Genomic DNA, 11,649 nt, shown 5'->3' on the forward strand with positions numbered 1-11,649 from the left:
AAGAAACAGCTCCTCTCTCGGATGAAAATCCAGCGGAAAGCGGCGAAGCCACAGAGAGGGAAAGTCAAGCTGTAGAGGTGATTGAAGAGGCTGAACCTGTGTCGGAGCAGGCTGATGATGGCCAAGACACCAGTGAGACCGAAGCTGTCTCAGAAGAAGAAAATAGCTGGGAATTAGAGTCAGACATCGAACAAGTTATAAGTGATCAAGAGACAAGTCCAAGAACAAGGAGCAGGAGGACAAGGAATGGAGAAGCTAGTTGGCCAGAAAGAAGGAGAAGGTCAACCTTGAGAGCAAATCCAGAGAGCACCCTTGTCCCGATCGCTGAAGATTCAGATCTAGACGAAGAAGCTACGGATTCAGGTTCTGAGAGTCCGAGAAGATCAAGAAGGGTACGTGTGCCCTGCAGAAGGTACGCCACCCCTGAGTGGACTTATCTAGCAGATGTCTTGGGGACAGAGATCTGGGAGAGTGAGAGACGTGAAGGTGATCAATCTCGATCCATTTGTGGCAGTGGAGATATGGATGTTGACGCCTGGAATCGAGACTGAGGGGTTACTGACTTTCACACTTCCCATTCCCCTTTACCTAAGTCGGATCAAAGACCTAGTGCTAAATCGATTAGAGTTTCCGACTTTTGGACATCAAATACCAGCACAAGAAGAAAAAGTCATTCGTTTGGAACTATTGGAATATGTTATTAAAGCTGCAGGGTACGAGAATAATTGTAGATGCATAAAGACTTTTGTGTTTAAGTTATAAAGAAGAAGATAACCTAGCGCCGAGTGGAAAGAAGAATAAAATTAGGGATTACATTTAGAGGACGGAGAAGGGTTAGGGTTGTCTGTTGCTAAAAATAAAAAGACATTGTTGTGAAAAAGAGACTTTTGTTAATGAAGAGTGCTTCACAGACTGAGAAATCAAATAAGAAATAAAGACTTGAAGAAGAAAACTTTTCCGCGAGAAAGAAAGAGCTACGCTGTTTGATAACATGGAGAACGGCAACCCAAACCGAAAGGCCAAATGCATAATAGGTACACTAATAGCAGTAGTAATTTTTCTCATTATTACAGTAGTTACTATATCATACATAGTAGGATATGCAAGTGTAAAGGAGATAACAGATGTAAAGCCTGTAACGACTTTGAAACCTGCTCTTGTTGGGAAGAAGGAGGAGAGCAATGTAATCCGTGAAAAGGCGATACTGGCAAATGAAGCTCGTAGGTTACATGTAGACGAGTCACAGGGAAATTTTAGATCAAACGCATATGCCAAGCTATTGTATGAGTATATTGATGCCATGGAGGCCAAAGATTGCTATGTATGTATGCAATTGCCGGCTTCTGTAGATGAAGGTATCAGATATCATCATCTCCCACTGACTTATGGGATAACATGTAGTTTACTGCTTAGTATATTTTATGGTAGAGAAGGGTTTGAGTACTACTTTTCAAATTATGATTCGGTACTGCCTGAAGTCCCGAATTATAAACAAATGAATAAGTGGGACTATTATAAAAAGGAGGATAGATTGGCAAAATTCTTTCTTCCTTGGGATACACTAGATACTTCATATGCACGCAGAAATAATCTGACTTGCAAAGTGTCAGAGATAGAGAAGAAATTCATAGGACAAGTAGATGACAGATACAGAAGACAGAAGATTCTAAAAATGTCAGGACAGTGGAAAACCGATTGGACCGAAGAAGAAAAAGCACACAAGAAGAAGGGGAGCAATGGTCCAATAGCTTTGGATAGAACGCAGAAAGGAAAGTTATGTTTAACTCGAAGCAAGACATATTATGAGAGTGTATTTGTAGGTGAAGTAAATTGCGAACATGCTTTTAGGTTAGAGTACTATACGAAAGATTTTATGAAAGAGATGCAAGCTATTTCTAATGTATATTTTGTATGTGGAAGAAATGCCTATGTAAAACTGCCTGACAATTGGTATGGTTCGTGTTACTTGGCAATTGTCTTCCCCAAAATATATCATGCAAAGGATTTAGAGATCATAGAAGGAAAGGCTTCGACAAGAGCGAAAAGGGAAGTAGGAGATGCTGAAGTAGTTGGAGACATATTTGGAGCAATGTTTCCTATGTTAGGTTTAATACTTAACGATGTTAAGATCAGGAGACTAGCTACAGTTGTAGATAGATTATCTGCAAGTACTGCAAGATCATTGATGCTAGTAGAAGGAGAGATGCAGTCGATTAGAGCAATGGTTCTTCAGAACCGTCTTGCTTTAGATGTTCTGCTAGCAAAAGAGGGCGGAGTCTGCAAGGCTCTGAAGGTCCAAGAATGTTGTACTTACATTCCAGACAATTCAAAACCACTTGAGAAATTTATACATAACATTACAGAGATACACCAAGAAATCAAAGATTTAACAAAAATAAATGTTTGGGAAAAAGTAGGTCATGGAATGGGAAAAGTTGGAGATTGGTTTGCCAATCTAGGTAAAAGTGTTGTGTGGTACATATTGAAACCTGTTTTAATAATATTGATTTGTATAATTACATTGTTGGGGTTAGTGAAACTGTACAAATGGTATAGGTCGAACCGGTTACAAAGATCCATGAGAGAGCAAGAAAGGAGATTAGCTGCTTTACAAGATCAACAGTATAAAAGTTTAAGAGCTCTCGAGACGATAAAAAGAGGGAACCTTGTAACTAGTTCTGTGTAATGCAACATTCAAATTGCATTTTAGTGATGACCCCTAGAGGTCATCAAAGGGGGGAACTGAGAGAGCGCAATTTGAATAAAAAGTATATCTGTACCATATTCATAAGCATATCGCATAAACGTAGAAGTTGTAACGTGAAGTAGCACTTGTAGCGTAAAATTAGCCGATGTAACCAATGTAATAGGAAATGTATTTGTATTCACTTTAGATTAGAAGGCCCGTATACGTAGTGGGCTAATATAGAAATGTGTAGAAATGCTTACGAACAGCAGAACGTGCAAAACCAGAATAGATGTACGTATGTAATTATAAAGCGGAGAAACGTTACGAAATGTAAAGTGAAGAAATGTGCAGCATATATAGCACGGTGTAAGCATGAGAATAAATGTTGTATTCTATGTAAGATGCATTCGCTTATAATCAAGTGATTTGCTAAATTCGATTATATATAAATGTGTGTTAAAGGTTATACTGTGTAGAAGAGTTGTAGGAATGTTAGCATAGCGTGGTCATGTGTGATTTTAACCTGACTGACCAAGGGTTTGCAGGAGTGTAGTCCGCTGTATGTAATTTAGTGGGCTCACAGGAATCGTGGATAGCCTTGATCTAAACGTGCGAGCCAAAAGTCAAAGGTCTTGTTAAATTTCAAGTGACAATGCTAGACGAAGTTTATGCCCTAAAGTGAGACAAGAGACGCTTGGAATTTGGGTCTTGTTTAGAAATGACCGTTCACAGGACCAAATGAGGTTACGAACACAGTCGTAAAGAATAGAGTTCTGATGAAGTGATAGACTTTGCTCTGAAAGTGTCAACTGGAATGTCAATGAAGTCACCAGCACGAAGACGAAGATGGCGCCTAAGAAGCAAGGTCAACTTAACGGACGACGCGAAGAGACGAAGCTATGGAAAGACCTAGAGAATTACATCATGTGAATGTGTACGTGGTGGGCGTCAAAGGGGCGTTCCACCTATACTGTGATTGTGTATTTAGGGACAGCACCCAGGGGAGAAGTTAGCTCAGAGCAGATGGCCTGAAGACGCAGCACAATATCTCAAAGCGCAGAAAGAGCAGAGCGCAAGAGAGCAGTAGGCCGAGGACCCTTAGAGAGCGGATGGGTAGGCAGAGAGGGTACTGCTTCTCGACATAAGTTACCATTAGAGGCTAAGAGAGTTTGAACTTCTTTGGAAGTCAAACTGCTGACACCTTTTTTTTAGGTAAAAGGAACTTGCGAAGTAGGGATGACATCTAGCATAGAGTAGGGACAGATTTAACTTGTTTATTCTCTTTTTGTAGATGACGCAACGGAACCACTTTGTGTCTATGCTTTTTAATCTGTTGATTCTGGAATTGATATTGATTGTATTCTTTTGTAGACTTAGGTTCTTTAGGGAATTTATGTTCCTTTTAGTTCCTGTATATTTGTTGAATCTCATCCTGAGAGGATTGTATATGCACTTAATTCTGATTTTATATTAAACCTTTTAAACTTTATCAGTTGTAAGTGGTTCTTCAGAGTTGCGTCAGTCTATGGGGTTGATTTAACCTATGTGGGGTTTGCCTTTTACTCAATGACAGAAAATAATCGATCCAAATTAGATGAATGAGATAGGTATCAAAGTGATCAGAAAAGATATCAAAATCTCATTCCCCGCACAGTCGAGGGACAGGCAATCTGCCAATGCTGAGAGCTATAGTGGTGCAATGTTGGAACAGCTGTAGCTATTAAACAAGGGGGTAACACGTTATGCTCCTACAGTACTGCTCAAAGATCTGCTGCTGACCTGGAGAGGGTGGGCCGAGCTAGATGATTTCACTATTGGGGACTGCTACAGAGAGGGGAAGTTCCTGAGAGGGCAAGAGATGATGGACGCCTTGGGCCTCCTAGCCACGCATTTCCTTTCATACAGGAAGTTATAGGTAACTGCACGAGAGCTATGGGACACAGGCAATCTGAGCCAGCAACACATGAAGCTTTACAGTTACTATTTACTAAGGGGGTGGCGGCAGACTGCGCTCTCGGGCCCTTATTTATGAGGCCTTGCGTCAGTTTTGCGCCGCCGGTGCGTCACTTTTTGTGACGCACCAGCGGCGTACAAAATGCGCCTTGTTGCGCCATATTTAAAAAGTGACGCATCTAGGTAGATGCGTCACTTTTTAAACCCCTGCGCCACATTATACCTGCGTCAGGTATAATGTATGCAGAGGGGGCGTTCCCCCACAAAAAGCCTCGTAATAGTGACGCAGTGAAATCTATGAGATTTCACTGCGTCACTTTTAGGACGCTGTTGCGTCAAAATCTTGCGCCTGCCTCACAGCAGGCGTAAGACTGACGCAAGCCCTTTCACATGGGGCTTTCCCCATGTGAAAGGATGCATTGCTGGAGTTGCGTCACTTTTGTGACACACTCCAGCAATGCGTCACTTTTGCGCTTACAGATACGTCAGAAATACTGACGTATCTGTAACTCCTTGCGACATGATGCGTCATACATTAAATATGACGCATCAGGAATGTCGCAAGGAGTGCGCAGTGAAAAGTGACGCATCGCTGTTTTCACGCAGCGATGCGTCACTTTTCATAAATGAGGCCCCAGGTTTTATAAAACACGCCTGAATATATTTACACCCCCTCTCATGCCATGAGGGCCCAATGGGAAACCTGTCTCCAGAAACAACTTACGACAATCAATGGTCAAAGGAGCTGGGTTATGCGCTGATGGCCTCTCCCAATGTGAGGCTTAAATAGACATCATTCCATTATCTCCACGCAAGCTACCTAACCCCTAAGCTGCTGACGAAAATATTTCCCACCAAGGCCTACACCTGCCTCAGATGTGACCTGGTAAATGCCTATTTCATACACATGGTGTGGGAGTGTGCAGATGTATTGGATGCTGGGGCGAGAAATTCCATGGGTGCCCGACATATGCTTATTGGGACTCACACAAGCAGCCAGGAAACAGCAGGTGAGAACCAGGTTGCTGATCTCAGCTCTGATGCTGGCCAAACGATCCATAGCTCTGCATTGGAAAGACAATCAAGCCTCCTCCACCGCACACTAGAGGAGAGATGTGACCCAGGGGACAATGAGTGAGCAGGCAGCATTAAAATTGGAAAACACTAGGGGTAGAAGGAAATACCCGATAGCGGAGGCATGGAGTGAGAGCTTAGAGGCATTTGATCATTCGGAGTTGCTGCTGGAACCAGAAGGGGGGTTGGGAGCACACTGCTTTACACAGTTCACCCCTTTGCAATGTGGCAAATCTAGTACACAATTAGCGCTTATTTCAATATTAACTGTATTGTTTCACCAATGTTGGTGCAGATAGTGCTGTACATCTCTAGACGCCCTTTTGTTTAAAAGGCTGCCTTGAGCCAGCAAGCTGACGAGCTTTGGAGATGCACCTGTGTGCCCGCGATTGGTCCTGTGACGATTTTGGCAGCATTTCCAGCAACCACAGATGACATTTTGCTGCTCTCTACTGATGGTCGAAATCCAGAAACACATTAGTACTAATTGTGTACTGAATTTACCATAATGCAAAGAGGAGAACTGTGCTGGGATGTGAGGCAGTGTGCTCCAAAATCCCCTTTGCTGCTGAAACCAGACAGGCCACCTGCAGAGGAACAAGAATAAGCTATGTCCCAGTGTCAGAGGTCTGCGTATTGAGATGGCAGCTGCCACAGTCGAAGGGATCATGTTGGTGGGTGGTTGGTTTGGGTTTAACAAATAGTTTTATTTATGTTGTTGCAAATCATAGCATAATCTGTGGCAACCACCAATCCTGTGAAGTGCTGTAATATGTGGCATTTTCACGCGATACATGTATACTGTATAAAAAGAAGAGACTGGTATTGCGATGGGTTAATGATTACAATAGCAAATGCAATACTGTGTTTTGGTAATGAAGGCATACACTGATGAAAACAATAAATAGATCTTTAAACAAAAGATAATATGCTGGCCCGCCCTACAAAAACAGGAACAGAACGCTTACTGTCTGGAAGAGTAACACATGGCACTGTTGACTGATGAATCAGAGTGTAGAGAGCATCAAGGAACCAAGGCCTTCCAAGAGTCACAGCATTCTTGCAGCCAGCTGATCTATAAATATATGCAAGGCTACAAGCAATGTTTACCTGTGGCCTTGTGTCTTTTTTTACAGATAAGATACACTTATGTGCTTCACAAATGGTGAGACGTCATCATCTCCAACCTAACTTATACAGCTAAGTAGCCCATATCTACAGTCTATATGGGGGGGAATTCCATTAGCTAGAACATCAGTCCCATTCCCAGAAGAGTTTAAACCATCTTTCTAGCTATAATATTTTGAGATAAGGGGGTGAGGGAGCGTGAGGGGTCCTATTCACAATTGTAAATTTACATATAAACAAATCTACATTTATAAATTTACACTTGAACTCGGAGCAAATGATTTGGGTATTCACTATTTTCATGTGTACAGTTACTCCAAAGTGTAGATTCACATGCTTCCACTCCATGAAACCATGGAGTGGAACTAAATTTACAAGTGTAGAGTTATTGCTTGTAACTTTTCGCACATAGGCGAATATCACCAACATCGAGATTTCCACCACCATGGTGGAGATCTCTTCAATTGGAGTGCAGAGCTCCGAAAGGAAAGAATAAAGAAAATGATTAAAGTTCTTGTTTTTTACACAATATGTTTTATTTATTTTATTGTAAAATATTGTTAGACCTGGCATCATTGGTGTGAGTCTCCCTTCCATTTTGACGGATTGCCTCCTCGGTTTTTATATGTTTTTGCTGGATTTATGCTTTGGGCACTGTGCCACTGCTAATCAATGCCACAGTGCAAGTGCTCCCTATGTTAAATTGATCTACTAATTGGATTCCATGATTGGGTTATTTGATTTATCTGTCAGCCCCTAGTACATGTGTGCCCAGGACTTGTAAATTAAATGCTGCTGGTGGTCTTGCAGCCCTGGTTGTGCCACCCACAGAAGCAGCTTGTAAAGTGTGCCTCAGGCCTGCCATTGCAAGGCCTATGTGCAGTCTAGCACTGCTGTGTCGACTTGGCCAGGTGCACCCACTTACCAGTCCCTAAACCTTCCCTTTGCTTCATATGAGACACCCCTATGGTAGGCCCAAGGGCAGGGTACATTGTAAGTACAAGGTAGGACATGCTCGGATGTGTGTAGCATGTTCTAATAGTGAATTACAGCCATTTTTGTTTTTCACTATTGAAGGCTACCTGTTCTCATAGGCGAGAATGGGGAGTTAGATTATTACATTCTTATAATCCTAACTGACTCAGGGAACATAGTAGAAATTCGAATTTAGTATGCCCGAACTCAGAATAATAAAGTACATCTTTTAGTAAAGTTTATTTTAATATTCTGCGTTTGCAAATACCACTTTTAGAAAGTTGTTATTTGCTTGCCTAACCATTTGAGCCTGCCTCTGCTGGGTTGTGTATTCCTTGTCTGGGTTTGTGAGTGACAGGGCTGGGGGATTCCAGAAGACAGACTGGGGCAGCCCAGTGGTGAATAGAGAGGTCTGCATCTAGATGGGAGGGAGGAGTTGCACCTGGGACCTGAATAGGGCTGGGCCTTCCCTCTACAATGCTGGCTCCACCCCCTGTGGCTTGTCTGATGTCTCTGCCCTGCCGTGTGAAAGGAGAGGAGGAATCATGACAACAGAGTGCTCCAGAGCTGTATCTTCCCTCCCCTGTTCTGGCTTCACCTCCTGTGGGGCGGCTGATGTCTCTGCCCTGCACATTGAAAGGAAGAAGAGAGTCATGTAAACAAAGTGCTCAGGAACTGGTTTGGACTAGGTAGAGGCCTCTCTGCCTTCAGAGAACAAAGGATTTTTGGGTATAAATACTGAGACCCTGATCCCAAGAAATTAGATCACTTCTTGATCAAGAAACCTTTCTGCCAAGAAGAAGAACCAAGGAAGTTGCAGGAGTTTGGACTGCCCCGCTGCCAGTGTGCTGTTTGCTGGGTTGGCCTGAAGTGGTTGCTTCATTGCCAAGGGAAAGGAGAAGGAACTTTGTAAGGACTTCTTTCCTCTACAGAATATTCTCCAAGGGCTCGAACTGTGCTTGCCTCATGCTGAAGTCTCAGGGACAAAAGACTTCACCTCCAGCTCCCTTCTGAATTTCCTTGCTGGGAATTCTGACTCCAGTCACTTGCGTGCCGCTGGGAGCTGGAAGCGCGACACATCGAGAAGAAGCGTGTTGCCGCCGCAGCTGAAATCATCGCAACACCAGAGAAGCGAGCCTTCGTTGCATTTCCCTGGAAGCGTGTGTTAATCAAAGCTGCCTGCTGTCGCATCACCGGAGAAGCGTGACCCCATCGAGAGAGTCGCCATCGCATCACCAGAGAAGCGTATAGCAGGGCCTGTCACAGCTCCAAGGTACAGAGTCATTGCAAGGCTACCAGGGCATCATCGCATCGCCGCATCAAGGGCTCGCATCGCAACCGGATCATCGCATTGCATCAATGCGCCATCTTGCGCACTGCAACGGGGCCGCAGGCCGAGAATCTACACATCACCTCCGCACCGGTAAGGCTCACGACGAGTCCCCTACTCTGCGCAAGCATTGAGGAAGGACACAACCGTTCCCCCGGGTCACAGAACCGACGCATCTCCCCTTTTGCGAGCCTTTTGTTCACTTTGCGTTACGCATCCAGGTACTTTGTAGAGAACTTTGTCGCATTTACCAACAAGTTGAACTAAGAGACTTTAATCATTTTAAGTAGTATTGTGGATTTTTGTTGTTTCTGGTCTTGTGTTTAAGTCTATATAAAGAATACTTATTTTTATAAAACATGTGTTGTGTCCATCTGTAGTGTTTTCACCATATTACTGTGTGTATTCACAAATGCTTAACACACTGCCTCTGAGATAAGCCTGTCTGCTTGTGCCAAGCTAGCAAGAGGGTGAGCAGGGGTTATTAAGGAGTGTAATCCCCTTATCCTGACTTAGAAGTAAGGGTCGCTATTTGTACAAAGTTGAACACTATTGCCAACTAGAGACCCCCAGATCTAACAAATATAATTATAAAGTAAATTAAATTAATTATTTTTCCCTAGAACAAATAAAATATAGAGCACATGATCTCTTCAAAATAAATGTGTATTAAATAATTGAATAATTTCAATATAATAATTTATTTAAAAAATAGTTTAAAACAAAATAAAGTAAAAAAGCAATTGTATTTTTATTTAATATTTTGTAAATGTAATTAAATGTGTTTAATTATTGTAAATTACATTTGAATACAGTTTAAAAATGTAATATGTTTTAATCAGTTTACTAATATTTTAAACTAATAACAGGCTTCCTGCTCTCACAGGCTAATAATATCTTGATGGTTAGGAGGGTGTGTTGGATTGGCCCTGATGTCTCAGATCGTCAAGGGGATTGCATTATTGTTAATTTCAACTCCCCTATTCCGGCCAAAAGCTTTTTAATGGAAAGTATGAGTTCCCATTTAGATTCCAGTTAAATCGACTTGTTGCCTCTTGGGTATTGCTATAAATCCAATCATCAATCACAAAGAGTTCCTTTTAGAACCTTTAGAGCTGATCGCTACACAGGCTGGAGCACAGCAAGGGCCCTCGTATTTAGAGAAAGTGAGACTGTTGCCGGGGCTAGTACTTTTACCATCATTACCTCTAACCACGTGGATGTATTAGCAGACATTGACTGACTTGCCAGGGTTGAATTAAAGTATCATCAGGTCACCAGTGGGGTAGGAAAATATCTGGAGGTAATAAGAACTACAGATAGGTTGGGAGAAGGGGGACACTCCAGAAATCCCAGAAGGATTCATTGAGCTTAATTAGCTGGAATATAGCTGGTTTAAGCTCTTTTTTTGGCAGATAAGAAGGAACAAGATATGTGTTTGATATGTTATGCTTTTAGGAGACCTGGGATGCAGGAGGTCAGTTATTTCTGGATGGTTATGTGACTTTTAGAGTGAATGCTGTGGCCTCAGCCATGGAAGGAACAAGGGAAAAGTAGCAATTTTTGTAAGCATGAGATTGGCTTATGAGGCAGAGCAGATAACTTTCAACTCTGAACTCATTTTGGGAGTCATGTTATCATTCCCCCACAAGACGAAGGTTTTGATCATCAATGTTTTTAATTACCCCTCCTCAGTGGCAGCTCTACAAAGTGAGTTAAGGTGATTTTTGGAAAAAGGCCTTGAGTGGCTGGCAGATTACTCCTTTAATTGTGTTACTGAGGGATTTTAACTTGCATCCATGTATGACCTGTTTTTCTAATTATAAGGGTGCAGACTCTAACGTAGATTGCGACCAGGTTCACTTCAGTCACTCACATCAGGGTGATTTGATGAATCTCCTCCTCTCAGAACTGAATCTTATTAATGTATTAAGTACTGGGGAATATGGGTCACATACAACAGTTCCCACTTTTAAGAGACTTCCACCATGGGATTTATTTTTGTCTCAGCAGATTTGTACTTATTTGTAGTGGGGTTTAGGAGTATCTTTAGTGACCATAACCCCTTTTGGCCAAATTCGACTGGAGAGGTTTAGGGAAGTATATCTGGAACAAGTACAGCAACCCCAGTTAAACTCAAAGAGCAGGGTAGGGGAATACGGAGGGGGCACGATAGTCCTTGAGGATTTCTTAAGGAAGCTGATCATATGTTCTAATTGTGACTTTGAGGTCAGCCTAAATCCTAACTCCCCAGATTAGGCTATTCTGGATGTGTATGTCAACATATGGAGAGAGGTACAAAAAGTGCTACTTAGCCCCAAACTGAAAGCAAAGGAAGGAGGACCCAAATGGTTTGATAGGCTTTGTTCAAAGGCCCATAGAGTTCTAAAGAGGGCCTTCAAACTAAGGCCTAGAAATAGGACAGCAATTAACGCTGCCAGAAGAATTATGCGCACGCACAAAAGAATAGAAAGAGCCAACCTGTAAGAATGGCATGGGA

The sequence above is a fragment of the Lissotriton vulgaris genome, unplaced genomic scaffold (genome assembly GCF_964263255.1).
Source record: "Lissotriton vulgaris unplaced genomic scaffold, aLisVul1.2 SCAFFOLD_1514, whole genome shotgun sequence".
Classification (NCBI taxonomy): domain Eukaryota; kingdom Metazoa; phylum Chordata; class Amphibia; order Caudata; family Salamandridae; genus Lissotriton; species Lissotriton vulgaris.